Below are 6,032 nucleotides of genomic sequence, written 5' to 3'. Positions count from 1 at the left end.
TTTTAGTTTCCATTTATTTTTTTTTTTTTTTTTTTTTTTTCTCCCCTTGTTCAGATCTTAGTTTAATTTGTCCTATAGGTTGTCATCATTTTCTAATAAAAGTCTTTCATTCTCTTTTTTCTTAGCTAGTTACAATTTATTATTCTTCTCTTCATCTACAGACAAATTGAATCCCTTGTTACTGTTGTCACTGATGTCAAAACATTGTCCTAAATTGAGCATATTGAAATCTACTTTGTTTTCAGATGTCTGGCTTATCAGATACTTGTTTTTGCTTTAATTTCTAAATTAAATATTACAGACGGTGAGAACTGAAAAGTGTTTAAAACACAGGTTGGTAATTGAATTGGGGGTTGTGTTAAAATGCAGAAACATTTCATTGAATGCTCATTAAATAATTTAAACTTAATTCTATTCTGAAGCCTGACTGGATAAACAAAAATATGGCTTAAAATATAAATGCCAATTAAGTGGTCGCAGTGCTGTTCTAATAGGACTGATGTGTACAAATCGAAATGTAGCAGATATTCATGTACTCATGTCATCAACTGTAACCCCGCCTGTGGGCAGGTCTCAGTGGAGGCTGGTGTATAAAGAGATAATGAATGCCAGTATATTTATAATACAGTTAAGACTGTGTCTTTATAGGAGAAGTTATAATTTCTGAGAAAGTTGGATTCCTTATCGTAATCCTGGTTCTTTGATAACGGTGAGGTGTTTCACTGTGTACATTAATAAACAAATGTCCTTATTAACTGGTTTAAAGCTTTATTGTTTAAAAATGCTAAATATTGGGATTTGAGCCAGCTCTAATCACAGACCTGTTAACTAAAACAGTCTGACACACTTTGCGTGCACACAGTGCTCCCATCTAACATGATTATTAGATTATCTTAGTGTATGTTCATTAACTATGATTCACAGCCACTGCACACTCGCACAGATGTCAATGAACTGGCTAATTAGAGCTGTGATCAGTCTGAAGGTGAGGGAAACATGCTGCGAGTCGTGATCCTGTGGAAGCATCAGGAAAGCGAGGGACAGCGTCTCATTAGCCAATAAGTGAGCCAAGAATACCGTTTTGTCTATTGTGTTGAAATGAACAAGGAAGCTTCTCGACGTGTTTGTATTATCTGCAGTGTTTTCACTGACTTAGCTGATGCACAGTCAAACCAGTCTCCGAGGTGATATATTTTGAGCTACACATTTAGGTTTGTCATCAGCATGTAATGTATCTTGGCAGGTGTTTGCAGAACCAATGAGCTGGTCATCAGATGGCGTGTGTGTGTTGTACTTGCTGCAGAGTGGGGGTAATTTTTTAACTACAGAGTGAGGACATTTTGGCTGGTCCTCACTTGTACAGTATTTGGGGTTCAGGTTAGGTTTTAGGGTAAGGTGTTATGGTTACAGTAAGTGGCTAGGGAATGCACAATGTTACTGTGTGTCACACAAAGAGAAGTACAAGTATGTGTGTGTCTCAAAGCTGTGCACAACTACACAGGTGTTTTAAAACAGGATGGCTGAACTTCTAGTCAAGTGGAAATTCGATGGACCTCTAAGCTTGGTCACTGTACTTGTCACATTTTGGTTTATTTCAGTTTCTTAGGTTTGTCTTACTAAAATTACACATAACCCACAGTGCATAATATATTTAGTAGGAATAATTCCACAAGTTCTTTTGGGCTGTTGCAGAATTAACTTGATTAAAATGCCGATAGTCGTTTAATTACAGGACAATTAATATTATTGTTTGTGTATAACGTTTAAGTTGTCTGTTCAGGGTTAGGCCTCTGCTGTTATTGTACAGGGGACTGTTGTGAGAGTAACGTGACAACAGCAGCAATAGATTGGAAACCTGAGAAATCAGAGGGGAACTGTGTGTATACTGTCTCCACATGTTGATGCTAATTATTTGCTTAAAAAGAATCTAGTCACTAGAAAACACTAACCAGTAGACAATGCCGGGTTATGTTGCATGCTGGAATAGCACTCTCATGCTAGACAAATGTCTTGTCATGCCACTAGAAAAAATAAAGCAAGGCAACTTTATATCATTATTTCATACACAGAGGCAAAGGGAAAACAGTAACAGCATTACAAACAATGAGCATTAAGACAAAGAGAAGATAAAACATTGATAAAATGAGGTAATATACATAAAATGAAATTAAGGACAAAATGAAAAAAAAAAAAAAAAGGTCTGAGACAGAAATCTAGTGGTTAGTGTGCAGAAAGTGGAACAGAGAAACCAAACAGAAGCACAGGAAAACAGCTGTTTTCAGTTGACACTTCAAAGTGGCTAAAGTTGGGGAAATATTGAAGCAGGTTCCATGTGTGCGCAGCATAGTGGCTAAAAACAGCTTCACCCTGTTTGGTTCTGACCCGAGGTTCTACCAGCTGCCTCTCAGAGCCCTTCTGGGGTTGTAGTCTTCAAGGAGATCAGAAATGTATTTTGGCCCCATTCAAAGAGGTTTTGATAAAACTAATGATGACCTCATGCATACTTCAAACCACGAGTTTTCTTCTTACTCTCCTGTCTTTGGCCTGTTTATCTATTCTTTTACAGCCCTTATGGGATTAACAGGTACTTGATTAGTTGTCCAAATCTGCTTCATGCCCCCTCTGTCTGGTTTGTTTTGTCAACCTGGGATGTCTGAAAGAATCCACACACAGTCTCAGCTTATTGCAGTTTAGTGGCTATAGCCAAGATCCGATCTTTAAAAACATGTTAGTTGTAACACAGTACTTGCTGGACATGTGGTCTTAAACACATAAAAGAAATGCGCTTGAGCTGTGTGCTGTGTCAAAGCTTTTATTACTCCACTTAAAAATGTCGAATCGGTGTGTGATTGTTCTGTGGCTATGTAGACACCTGTGAGCCTTTTCCTCATACGCTGCCTGGCTATTGGGTATTTTCCTGCTCTGATGGTTTGAACAAGGTGGATGCGGTGTCAGTGGTGGAAAAACATCACAGTGATGGAAAGCATGTGGTGCAGTCAGGGTGTGTGTTGAGGAAAGAAACATAATAGTCTATTGAAACCAGACCAGAGCCCCTTCCTCCTCTCACCTCTGTGCACTGAAATGTGTTCAGCAGAATCTATTCCAGATGACTTCTTTTCCACTGTTGTGACTTGCTTGACATGAAAAAGAGAAGCTAAATATTAGTTTCAGACTGATTTGTGGTTTCATCTGTGTCAGGCGCTTGCAGTTGTTATGGCAAGAACAATTCGGAGCCTTTCAAGAAGATTTTCTTTAATCCAATTTCCCTCGGCCTTAACCAGGACCATGTGTGTTTTTACTGGCGTGGGCTCTCAGATCACAGCTCCCTCATGGGTTTTAATAGCCCATCAGAAAGACTGACACGCACACTAGATCCATTCAAGGAGACACCTTGGTGCCTGCTCCTTTCTTGGCTCCATTTACTGCTGTGATGCACACTGCACCCTGAGGCCTTCATCCGGTGCGAGGGCTTTCATATGACCCTGATGACACGGAGCCGCAGAGAAGCAGACCCAAAAAACTAGTGGTGACAAAGACCGACTGTTGTGCATGGACAGTGACTATAAATATGGACATGGCCTCACCACGTCCCTCCACTATGGGAAAGTAAGTCACAATATCACCAACACGGTGGTCGCCACCTCAGCGTTTTGCATCCAGATTCTGCGCAGTAGCCATCAAGTAGTTGAGTGACATATCAGAGCTGTCAAATCATTCTCCATACACCCCTTTTTATATAATCTAATAACTTATTAAAAACAATCTTACTAGAAAAATAACCACTTGTATAAACTTCAGCGTGATAATGTTTACCACAAACAACAGAAATCACCTCTGGGAAAACAATTGCAGTACTTCTTCCACTACTGTCAAGACGTATTATTTGGTGTAATGTTGCAGGAGAGCCACAAGATGGCAGGATGGTGCAGAACATAAAGCCACGAGTCTCGCATCCAGATCTGCATACGGTGTTAAGTTCTATTTCTGTAAGCTGCTGGCAAGTTTTCAGTGTTGTGACTGACAACGTTGGTTCCTTTTGATTTTCTCCAGAGTCATTTTTCTTCTAACAGGCAGCACATGAGAGACAGTCGCTCCAGGGAAAGATTAAGTTAGTGTGGAGATACAGTACAATGCCAATAAAGAGGTTGTCTTCCAATCCTATTGTGTCTTCCAGCTCCTTCCAGACCTTAACTCGAGACAAACTCCTGCAGGGACTACCGAGAACCTCCCTCCTGTTCGACAGCAAATGTTATCATTTTAACTGACTGATGAAAGCCATTTGTGTGACATGTGATTCCTCCAGAGCATATCCATCTGCTTTGGACTCTGTGAGGTGAAAAACCGTTCGTGTTTAATGTGGTCATGAATGTTTCCCCAGACTAGGAGTTAGTGGTAGACTAATTACATAGTGGGCACATAGCCTCAATAGCACACTGCTGCCAGAGCCTTGTGTGACTGTATGTCATTAGTATTGGAAAAGCACATTTGCCACAAAGGGCTGCGGTCACTCGTAGCCATTAAAACATGAAAGAACATAGCCCACTCTTCTGGAGAAGGAATTTGCAAGACATAAACAGCCTGTAAAATGGAAAACTACATCTGTGTCTATTTGTTTTCCTGAAAGGCAGCCAGATATGGTAATTCTTACTGAAATTCTTTCCAATAACAGAGAGTGGTCCAAGAAAAGGGGGAAGGACTGTTTCACCCATCTGTTTTCAATGTGGTGTGGTGGTGGGTTTGTGAACAGGATCTCAGCTCAGTGGGAGACTAAGAAATTGTGCAGGCTTCAGAGCTTGTTGGGCCCTTTGCTTAATTTACACTCTGGGTTTATCATGAGTGTGATTGGCTCTTCTCTCAGCTGGAACATGACCTACCACAGAGAAGCAGTGGAAAGTAACTAAGTGCATTTACTCAAGTACTACACTTAATTGTATTTTTATGCATGTGCACATTGAGTATTTACATTGTAGCCTCCTTTATACCTCTCTGGCTTTACACTGTAGGGGCTAGTACTGTACCTTTTACTCCAAAAAACAAAGTATTGTGCATTGTTTTTGATTAGAATAGCTAATCGAAGTAGTAAAATGCTGACATGATACAGATAATGATGAAACACTGTCAAACAGGCCATTTTGCATAGCTACACCTTTTATATTTTCCCTGACAATACTTCTTGTCTTGTCTTCTTTCATGTTCTTTTACTTTTTCAGGATGAGGAATATTTTTTTAAACTGCTACTTTATTGTTGTTGTTATTATTATTAGTGAATAATTGAGGAGAATCTTGGTTAAAGTGTAACAGGTCTTTTTCAGGCATTATTTTCTGGCATAGAATGAATTAGTGAAGGTAACACTGTCCTTTCAAAGATTCAGTAACTCAATGTTTTACAAGTTCATCAATAACAATCTTTTAGCTAGTAGTAGTAGTAGTAGTAGTAGTAGTAGCATTGGTATTATTCTTTTTCTGACTGTACACGCTGTAGATACTGCACACTCTGCACTGCTGTCATTGCACTTCTGGTTAGATGCTAAATTGTATTTCGTTGACTTGTACTTGTACATGGATAATGACAATAAAGTTGAATCGAATCTAATAAATTCCCCTTTACTGGGATTCAGATTCAAATTGTGGAGACTTGAGAGCAAATTGATGTTTTCTTTTAGTCGAATTTAGTTTATTTCCCACATCATGGTCATTTTATTCTGCTCCAAGTAACTGAGGACAGTTTGAGCTAAACTCGAGGAGGTCAGTGCTTCTTTTTCTGGCATTTTTGCATGTTTGATTACTGAGAATTAGATGATTTATAAAACTTATTTGGCAGGTTTTACTGTAGAGACGTCTACAGCCTTTCTGTTCCCGGTCACTGGGGTTCGACTTCATCTCCCTCCTATCCATTTTTGGCTTTTGATAACTTAAAATAAATCCATGTCTACTTGGAAACCTTATTCTAGTTATATCCAGATCAGTCAGATAGTTTTTTTCTACTTGTTTTATCTGAATAATTAGCGTAGAAGATCCTGACCTCCAGGTTA

The sequence above is a fragment of the Monopterus albus genome, unplaced genomic scaffold, assembly GCF_001952655.1.
Source record: "Monopterus albus unplaced genomic scaffold, M_albus_1.0 scaffold218.1, whole genome shotgun sequence".
In the NCBI taxonomy this organism is placed as follows: domain Eukaryota; kingdom Metazoa; phylum Chordata; class Actinopteri; order Synbranchiformes; family Synbranchidae; genus Monopterus; species Monopterus albus.
Note: the sequence above shows the minus strand (reverse complement) of the source record.